The sequence below is a fragment of the Triticum aestivum genome, chromosome 1A (assembly GCF_018294505.1).
Source record: "Triticum aestivum cultivar Chinese Spring chromosome 1A, IWGSC CS RefSeq v2.1, whole genome shotgun sequence".
Taxonomy (NCBI): Eukaryota; Viridiplantae; Streptophyta; class Magnoliopsida; order Poales; family Poaceae; genus Triticum; species Triticum aestivum.
The window spans coordinates 357,629,469-357,639,739 of NC_057794.1; positions in this window are offsets into that span (position 1 = coordinate 357,629,469).

Here is a 10,271-nt window from a genome sequence, read left to right on the forward strand (position 1 = left end):
TTTACCCCTTGACATTTGTTTTTTATATATCACTGGGGGCCTTGGTCGTGTCCGAACCAACGAACACCCTTTGATAGGCGACAGCCACCAGATCATTTGGGGACTTGGTCAAGTCTGAACCAGTCACGCCTCTTGGTCGGCCTAAGGCCACAAAATCACTTGGGGGCATGGTTGGGACCGAACCATTGCCACGCCTCTTGATCTGGCATATATGCCACGAGTCATTTGGGGACCTGGCTGACTTGAATCATTGTCACTCCTATTGGGGGCCTTGATCCTGTCCGACCATGGTAATACCATCTGAACAGCTCAGTATAGCATATTTTTGCAAATGGTTTTTATCATTGCCTTTGCTTCCATGTTGTTTTCATGGTTTGTTCGTTCTTTGCTTTTGTTGGATTTCTTTTATGTCAACAAGCATATTTTTTCCGGTTCAGCCAATAATTTTTGATCCCCCTTTAAATCCGGAGGAGCCTGCCTGGTTTACCTTTTCCCTGTTAACATCATGGAGTAACCAGGGGGCTCGTATTAAGTCAGTACGGTCTGTACAGGAGCTACTTTCTCCCTTTTTGACGGTAATGGTTTATAAAACCACCGCTTTAGGCTTGGATAAAGCCAGCTTTATGATGAAACATGACAGGTATTTATGTATCATCTATTTGTTGTATTACTGATACACATATCAAGATCATAATCCGGCTGACGGTATAACCGCCACCGAAGTTCAAATTTTTCTGATTGCAGGAAATATGAATTAAAGTTTTTCAAGCAAAAGCTTCAGTACTTATGCATGAAGGCATATTCCAGGCAGAAGTTTTAATTATCCTATTACAAAGCAGCATGGTGCTCAAACAAAATCATTGTTTTTGTGGAAGGATGTTGCAAACAGTTCTTCAAACCGGCTTCCGGTTCAAGCCTGCTCCTCATCTTCCGCCGCTTCAGCTTCCTCGTCTCTACCCATTGGCTGGAAATCAACAGTGGTCCAGTCGATTCCCATTAAAGCTTGGAAAATAGCCTCTTCATGGATCAGGGAAGACGGTTCAATATCAGGGGCGTAAGTGTGCTTACGGATTGGAGGAATCAGATTCTCCGCTTCAACAGTTGGGGCAGGCACTCGCTTGTTTTGATTATTATATTGCGCTTGATAATGCGTCAAATCTGCCTCTTCAGCTAGCTGGCAAGCCAGAGGGCGCACTGCACGGTTTATGGCCCTTAAATCTTCTTCGTTGAATTCAGAGCCATCTTCTTTCAGACTGGGATAGCCTTGAGCTGCTTCCACAGGATCAAAGTCGGGCACCCATGCCTTTGCCCAGATTAAGGCATTGATTGCTCCGGTTTGGGCAGCGGATTTTTTCAGCTCCTCAATCCGGGCTGGAAGCATTGACAACTTGCTAAGAGTGTCCTGGATTAAAGAGGGCGCCGGGTTGTTGGGAGAAGCTGTGGTGATGATCCGTTGGGCTCCGGTATACAATTGTTCCACCAAGGTGTAGGCAACTTTCAATTTCTTCCGCACATCATTTCCTAAATGCCCAATACGTGTGCCTACAACAAGATTGGAATGGTCTCAAACCGGATTTACGATACAGCAGATTCAAATTTATCACAGAAGTTACAAGGAGCTTACCAAAGATTGCAGCAGTCATGGAGTGTATTTGCCGCTGCACGGCCGTTAGTTCATCCACCACCGGTTTAAGGGCCGCTTCAGCATTTTCCGCTCTTGGCCCAGTCAGCCCGCTCTTTCTTGAAGCTTTCTTTCAGCCGTTCCGCAGTGCTCAAAGCGCTGGTTAATTCTTGTTTGGCCTTATCTGTTTCAGCCTGCTGGGTCTTTAGGGCCTCCTGCAAATCGGCAATCTGGTCCTCCTTGATTTTCACTTCAGCCTGCATACAGATGGCATTTTAAGCTTTGCACAGACGATCCAAGAAATGGAAGTATCAACCACATAACAAAAGTTATATGCCTGATACTTGGGGGCTAATGCACCTTCAATTTTTTGTATATTGCTAGATTACAAAGTCCCAAGCTCAATACAAGTATTCAACTTGGCACTTGGGGGCTAATGGCTATTTGATCAAGTTATGTTCTAAGGACAGCTTTTTATTTTTGAGCCCCAGTTTACTTATGCTAAGTTAGACCGGCCCTCGAGGGTTATGCCGACGGATTTCAAAAATGGTCAGGATCAAGTCCCGGTTTGACCAAGGTCACAAACCGGCCCTTGGGGGCTACAAGGATGAATGCAATGTCAGAAAGGAAAAAAGGAATTTACCTCAAATTTATCCCTCATCATTTTGACCAGGCCAGCTTCACAGTCACGGCTAGTGTAAAGCCGGTTTAGATAGCCAGAGTGAAGATCTTGAGCATTCAGAGCGGCGTATGTCTCTAATTCAACATCCCATTTTCCTTTGTTCAAAGGGGAAGAATCCTCTTTGATGGTATGCCTGGTAAGGGTGGCAGGATTCCCGGGTTCAGAACGGCCTACGCCGGTAATCACAACATCATCATCTTTTGACTCGCCGGTTTGGGTTGGCACGGCCGTTTTGTCAGCAGGAGTTTGGGATTTCTCAATCTGAACAGAGCTGGCAGGCGGATCAGCAGAGGCTGGAGTATGAATAAGACCTTCTTCAGGGATAACGTCGTCTTGCAGAGGAGGATCATTGGGGATATCTTCACAAGTAAAAACTTCATGATCTGGTGCTTGGTCATGTTCTGGGGCCACATCTTCTTCAGCCGCTCTATCCAGGCGGGCCTTCTTGCTTGGTTTCGGTTTAGCCCTGAAAGAAAAATAAAAAGTTAAGGAAAAGCGTAAGCCATTGCGCAGTATACTGGAAGCATATGTTCGGTTTAACCTACCCAGCAACTGTTTTCAAAGGTGGTAGCTGGGTGGCCGATGATTCACCAGACGATGAATGAGAAGTGACCTGGTAATCGGAGTCGGATGGATTAAGAGGTTGACGAAAGAAACCCGCTTTAGGATTTAAATCAATAAAAAGGTCGGAGACCTCGGAGCGGCGTTTTCGAACCGGACTGTTTGGTAAACCGGCAGAGGTAACTACCTGGCCACTGTGCCGGGTTGTGCAGCGAGCTTCGTGTTGCTGGGTCTTCATAAGAAATTGGGAATCCAGATAAGCAAAAGGATGAGAAAATTTAACTTTCCGGTTTGCCCGGCAAAATTTTGGCAAAGGCAGGATTTCTGAATCGGAAGAGAGAATGGTTACCTCAACAAAACCCGCATTGCTGGCTTCAGCGTCATCCTGACAAGCATTATCATCAATAAGGCGTGTAAAAAGCAAGCCAAGTGAATCAAGTTCTACCTCAAGATCCGGATTACCCACATCATCGTCAATGGCTGGGTCAGATGAAGCGGTGGTTTTTCTCTTATGAGCTGGCTTCTTGATAACCTTGGTCTTGGGCCGGGTTGGCCGTCCAGCCTTCTCCGTTTTGTCTTGAGGAAGTTTCTTGCTCCAAAATGGATTATCACCCTGGATTAGCAGTAATTAAATGTTGAGCATATAAAATAGTGACCGGTTCAACAATAGAGCAATTAAAATATTACCGCTGGCGGTTTGTTGGTGGTGCAGTAAGGAGGCAGACCGGTTTGAGCACAGAGGTGCTCCGGTTCATTCAGCATCTTTTTCACAGATTCTGTGACTTCGTCATCAGGGAGTTGGATTTTAGTGTGTCGGAGTGGGTCATCGACACTATCAGTATACTCGCACATCAAATTTGGGCGCCGGCTTAGAGGCAAAATGCTCCATGATATCCAGCAGCGTGCAAGGTCTATTCTTGTTAAACCATTGGCCATGAAGGCCCGGAGTTTGGATAGTTGAGGAGCATATTTAATTCTCTCCTTGGCGCTTAGCCTTTGTGGAAAAGGGTGAGTGTTGCTGAGCCGTTCCGGACGGAAGCCAGGCAAGGGATTTTCATTGTCAGGAGAGGTATCCTTGCAATAAAATCAAGTTGCGTTCCATTCCTTGGGGTGAGTATGGAGTTTGACGTGGGGATAGGTGATTTCTTTCTTTTTCTGAATGGCCGTACCGCCTAGTTCGGTATTAGGGCCGTCAGTGAATTCAGTACGGCGGTTCAGATGAAAGAGATCTCTAAATAACTCGACTGAAGGCTCCTCTTGAAGGTATGCCTCAGAAAGTACTTGAAAGTGACATAGATTGGTGACGGAGTTGGGGCCAATATCCTGTGGACGGAGTTGAAAGTTGGCTAACACATCCCGATAAAATTTGGAGTCGGGCGGTTTGAAGCCCCGGGCCATATGATCTGCGAAGACCACGACCTCTCCTTCCTGGGGCGTAGGAGGACATTCATCTCCAGGAACCCTCCAGTGAATCGTGTCTTTGCTATCCAGAGCGCCGATCAGGACTAGATCGTTCAGCTGTGATTCTGTGACACGGGAGGGAACCCAGTTGCACTCGTACACTTGTTTGGCCATGACGAGATCTATAAGAAATAAGTGATCCGGTTCAAGGTCATGCCGGATAAAAAGGTGTTGATCTAATTACGGTAAACCGGAGGCAGTACCCATAAACCGGTCTTCTACAACGCAGCATCAGATGGATTCTGGCGGTTCAACCAGGGGACTAATGACATATATGCCGGTTTAGCAATTTTTTTCTCTATGGTGAAGTTAAACCGCCTGGCCTAAGCATCGGAAGCAATTGAAACTATGGACAACTAGTCATGCAGAAACAAGTTTCACAAAATCAGGTTACAGCCGCGGATCTACAGCAAGCTCATAAAAACAGGAAATATTTCGAAGACTAAGGCGGAAACAGAAGTGAACCATTGAGCGGATATGTGCGGGAGATCTATGCGCTTGGATGAGAAATAGCAGGCGGATGCTAAAGGGATCGCTACTAAGCACAGCAAGAGTCCACAGATGCATTCAAGGTCAGAGAACAGCTATGAACGCGCAATGAACATAGCAAGAACATGGAACCCTAAGAACAGATCTAGGTTAAGAAGGAGAGAAGACTTACCGGGAACGGAGAAGATGCGGAAAGACGCCGCAACACTCTGGTACATTCAGGTTGATGCAGCGGCCCGAGACGAGGCAGAGGTCGACGGTGGTGGCGGAGCTCCAAAGCCGGCGACGTGAGGAAGAAGAAGAAGAAGGGACGAAGGGAAGAAAAAGGAAATGACCCTTCGGTCTTATTTATAAGGCAACCGAGCTAGGTCAAACGCGCGAATCCAGGAGCTGTCATTAAGAGGGCGTTAGGAATTTCACAATGACGTCATGCCGGTTTATAGTAACCAAAACTGATGACATCATGCCGATTTACAGCAACCAAAAATGATGACGACATGGAGATTCGCCAATTATCAGAAGATATCCAAGACGCAAGATGGTGTGAAGGATTGACATGAACCAGTTCAAATCAATCTGGGGCCTAATGTTGGGGATATTACCACTAGGCATAAACCGGCCTAATTGGGCCGGGTTAACTTCCTTAGTGGCATAAACAAATGAAGGCCCAAGGCCTGTAGTCGGTTAGAACATGTAGCCGTGAACCGGCCTGATGTATGACTTGCATTGTAAGTAAGGAATAGAGAGATACCAACTGGAATACAAGTATGAACCGGTTAGGACTCTATGGACCAACGGGCGTCACCCGTGTATATAAGGGGACGACCCGGTGGCGGTTCAAGAGAGACAACCACAACTCGAGCCTAGGCGAAGCTTGTTTGCTCCCTAGCCATCGAGATCATATCAATACCATCACAACTAGACGTAGGCTTTTACCTTCCTCGAAGGGGCCGAACTAGTATAAAACCCTCGTGTCTTTGTGTCCGCTTTAAACCCCTTCAAGTAAACTCGTAGCGATGGATCCACGACTAAGTCCTTTCGCTAGGACATCTGCCGTGACAAATCCACGACAGCTCCCGCTGTTACAGTCACGCCGCAAGCCGCCACTGCTGCAATGCGCTGCCGCCTGGACCTCATGCTACTCTGCCCGCGCTCAGCCTCCCTCGCCACCATGTGAGATGCCCCCATTGAGCCACTGCTTGCTCTCAGCCTTAGCTGCGGCCCTGCGTTGTCGAGCTGCCCCCACTGGTGTGGAACTAAGCTGGCACCTCCGCCACACGGCCGTCGTCTCCATCCCACGCTGCCTCACCATGCCCACGCTGAGCCGGCCCGGCTGAGCAGCTTGACTCTGCTGCAGGCTACTTCTTCCGCATCTGAACCGCTGTTTCCACGGGTTCATTTGCGTTGAACCGCCTCTATTGTCGAGCTTCGAGTCAGCCCTGCCATCTCCGTCATCGCGCGTCGAGCCGCCCTGTTGCTGTTCATCTGCCGGTTGCCGTCTCGCACCCCTCGCCGGTTTGTACCTCCGCCTCTAAGCATCACCAAGACGTCGAGCTCTGCTGAGGCTCGCCGGTCTCTGCCTCAAGTTGCGCTCGCGGTCTCTTCATGCGGTCCGTGTGTGTGGCTTACAAACTGGATGGATGTGTGGTTATTTGCTTGGGCGTGAAGGCCTTCGTTTGGTCACATTGCTGTGCGTCCACGTCGTCTACATCAGGTGATATTTTTCCTCTGTATTGTATGGGCATGTTAATTCTTTTGAGAACAATTACTTGGGCTGGTAATATTTTTGTGCAGGACAATGATTCATTATAAGGGTGGTGCCATGTTGTGTTTATGGAGTGTGCATTAGCATCATCATGCACTGGTGTCCGCGCCCGCTTGTTATTGAAGGGGTGTACAAAAGCCGCCACCCGTGCAGCTCGATCTACATCAACTCGCTGAAACCACACCCGCAATTGACTCGCCGACCGCGTGGCTTACCACTGATGCGATTGATTCACCCGTCCGCACCGGCTTACAACACCGCGCCCGGCTCATCTACCTGCTTCCATGGCTGACTCGCCCGTGATTGATTTCAGCTTCACCAAGGTGATCATCAACTCTGCGGCAGATAAATTCCGGCTTAACATATCAGATTCAAGAACTCTGGGTCATTGGAGAGAAAAATAACCTGGCCCCGGAGGCTACTGCCTTATTGGCGAATATTTAAAGGCCCTTAGAAAATTTCCGGCTTAAAAAGAAGGATTCCAGTTCAAAATCCGGTTCAGGGGAAATCTGTCTCCCACAAAGCGCTGAAGCTCTCAATATCCGGTTTAAAATCTGGCTTAAGGTAAACCTGTTTCCCACAAAGCTTTCAAATTTGGTTTAAAGTTCCTGATCAAAAAGAATTAATCTCTCACAAGTTCGAGTTCTCAGAAAGATTAAAGGTTGCCAAAGAGAACTTGTTGCCATGATGCATGGTTCAAACATGGGTATCCTGCCTTACGGCTTATCTTATTATGGTGACTTGGGGGCTTCCTACTCATCGAGCATAGCTGTTGGTACCCTCTTGATCGGCGCAATGCCAAAACTTATATGGTCACTTGGGCGCTTCCTGTTCAAACATAGGTCGTATTCGAACCAAAGAGAACATAGTTGTCGCTACCCTCTTGATCGGCACAATGCCAAACCCACTAGGGGGCTTCTTGATCGTATTTGAATCATAGCTTAATCCCTTTTGGGTCCGACTTGGATCGTATTCGAATCGGGGTCGTTAAAAACCTCTCAAGGTCATTTGGGGGCTTCCTGTTCAAACATAGGTCATATTCGAACCAAAGAAAACACAGCTATCAGTACCCTCTTGATCGGCGCAACGCCAAAGCCATTGGGGGCTACATGATCGTATTTGAATCCTAGCTTAACCCCTTTGGTCCGGTTTGCTGATCGTATTCGAATCATGTCGGGGGTGCTGATTCCACCAACACCTATGGGGACAGGGCCCCTTTCGGTTCGGTGGGAGGCGGAGAGCGCACAAAGAGCGGATCGAGGCGGTGCACGCGGGGGGGATTTTACCCAGCTTCCGGCCGCACGGATGCGTAAAACCCTACTGCTGCTTGTTTGTGTGTATTTAATCTTTGCTCAGGAGCGATCGACGCTACCAGACTGAGCGTGGGAGTGTTTCTGGTATCTCCAATGAGCCAAACTGGCCGACCCCCCCCCCTCTACGTTGCGCTTGGTCCTCCTTTTATACTTTCAAGGGGTTTCCCACAGGTGGCAACGTAGACTAGAAGGGTAAAAATGGAAAAGGATGCGGTAGGTGCAGCTACCGCTACTGTGGATATAGTGCACCCTACCGAACTCTGACGGCAGGGGACAAGGGCATTAAATGCCTGTCTGAGTCTCCTAAACAGTGCAAAAGGTGATCGTCAGGAGCGCCACTGTTTGCCACGATGGGCTTCTCTTCATCTCCGCTTGCCACCACGTACCCCTAGCTGCACGGCCTCCTGCCACGTGTGCTTGGGAGAGTCCCAGAGCGACACGTTAGCAGGTGTGCTGGAGCGCGGGCACGAAGTGGGGGTTTTTCACGGCAAGCTCCTTGCCGTGGCCGTCGTCTTGTCGCGTCCGGAAGCTTGTCGCTCGCCGGATCTTGCCGGGACGCAGGGCGCATCGCGGCAAGCTTTCTTGGTATGCCTTGAGTAGCCTTCCCGGCAAGCTCCTTTTGTCGGGGTCTTGTCTCTTCCCGACAAGATCCTCTTGTCGGGGCCTTGTTTGGCCTTCCCGGCAAGCTCCTCTTGGTGGGGCCTTGGTTTGAGTACTTTGTTCTTGAATGGTCTTCAAGGGATCCACGGAGGGTCTTGGCGGTCACCCGGCAAGCCTTGCCGCGGGGTGCTGCAACTGCCCGTGCACGAGTTCGGGATACTAGGGTACCCCTACTCTAGTACACCAACAGGAGCCCTCGGGCCTGGGCCATACACGGTGCCGAGCGCTGTTGGGCCAGGCCCAAAACAGTGCACGGGCACGCGCGGCCTAGGTCACGCCGAATCTAACTCCGCTCCCACCGCGCACGCCCAGAACGGCACGCGTCAAACGCGGCATCGTGGGTGAGATCGTGGGTGGCGTGCGTGGGGCTAAGCCCCCCGAGCATGCGTCAGGCCACGATGATGGGGACGGTTCACGCCCTCCTCCCTAAACGGAGGTAGGTGTGGGGGCGTGGTGCATTTACTGGACGGGGCCGGTGCGCGGTTTCCGGGACGTCCACTCCCCGCGTTCACGGGGCGGAGCGAGGCCGCCTCATCTGTCACCTTGGTTCTGCATCCCCGCCACGTGGCTCCCATGCGCTTGGGGTCACGGACGGTGGAGTGGGAAACTGGGCCGTCGCGAGCGGGTTGGCCCCGACTCCCTGCCCTTCCCGTGCCTTGATTCGCTGAACGGGGCGGCCGAGCGCCCACCTCGCTCCTTTATAAAGAGCGGGATGGGAGCACAGAAATCCGCACTCTCTCATCTTCTCCTTTCTCCAGCTTCTGCTCCCCTTTCTCTCATCTGCCATGGAGAAAGGGAACCCAGGCCCTTCATCGGTGGCGGCGAGGGTCGCCGCCAGACAGCGCATCTCTCCCTCTTCCGCGCCCGAGGTGGCAGAGCCAGCCTTAAGGGGAAGAGGGAGGGGGCGAGGTCGCGGACGAGGTCGAGGACGAGGTCGAGGCACTCGGGGAAGAGGCGGACGGGGCGGCGCGTCAGCTTCACCTCCGCCGGCGGCTCCTCCCCCACGGCGGTCCATATAGGGGACGACCCTTGCGAGTTCTTCGTCAGGCTGCGCCGGGCGCCTCGTCGTCGCCTCCGGCTTCCAGCTCCGTTTGCGCGCGCGATGGAGTTGGACCCGCCCGAGACACTGAGGCTGCACATGAGGGGCTGTGGGATCAACGGTACGCGAGTCCGCGTTGCATTCCCAGCCCCTAATGTGATGTATCTTGATCGAGGGTGGAAGACGTTCGCCCGCATCCACAGCTTGACGGAGGGGTTTACCCTCCATTCTAAGTTGACGGAGGGCGATCTCCTCTCCGTCAAGGCCTTCGGGTGCTTCGGCACTCGGGCGAAGTGCTGCGTGGACAGCTCCTCCGACAGCGAAGGCTCCTCCTCGAGCGAGAGCGACGAGGAGGGGAGCGACAGCGACGACGAGGGTAGCGGGCGACAGGGTAGCGGGTCCGACTAGGCGTCGGGCACCGCTTTGCGCGGCACCGGCGACCCCATCATCCGCGTCGCCGGCTTCTTGAACTGCCCGGGGTCGTCTCCTTGGGCGGATGGCGTAGGGAGGCTGCGGAAGGGGAAGAGGGCAGGCGACAAGGCCGTCAAGCCGCAGTACGAGGGCGTGGTGCCCTCGACAGCGTGCTGACGTCCTGTCGCCCCGTCTTCGAGCCCCGCTTCCAGCGCCACCGTCGCCGTCCAGCCTTCGGACGACCCCCGGGATGTTCCCTTGGTGTCTTC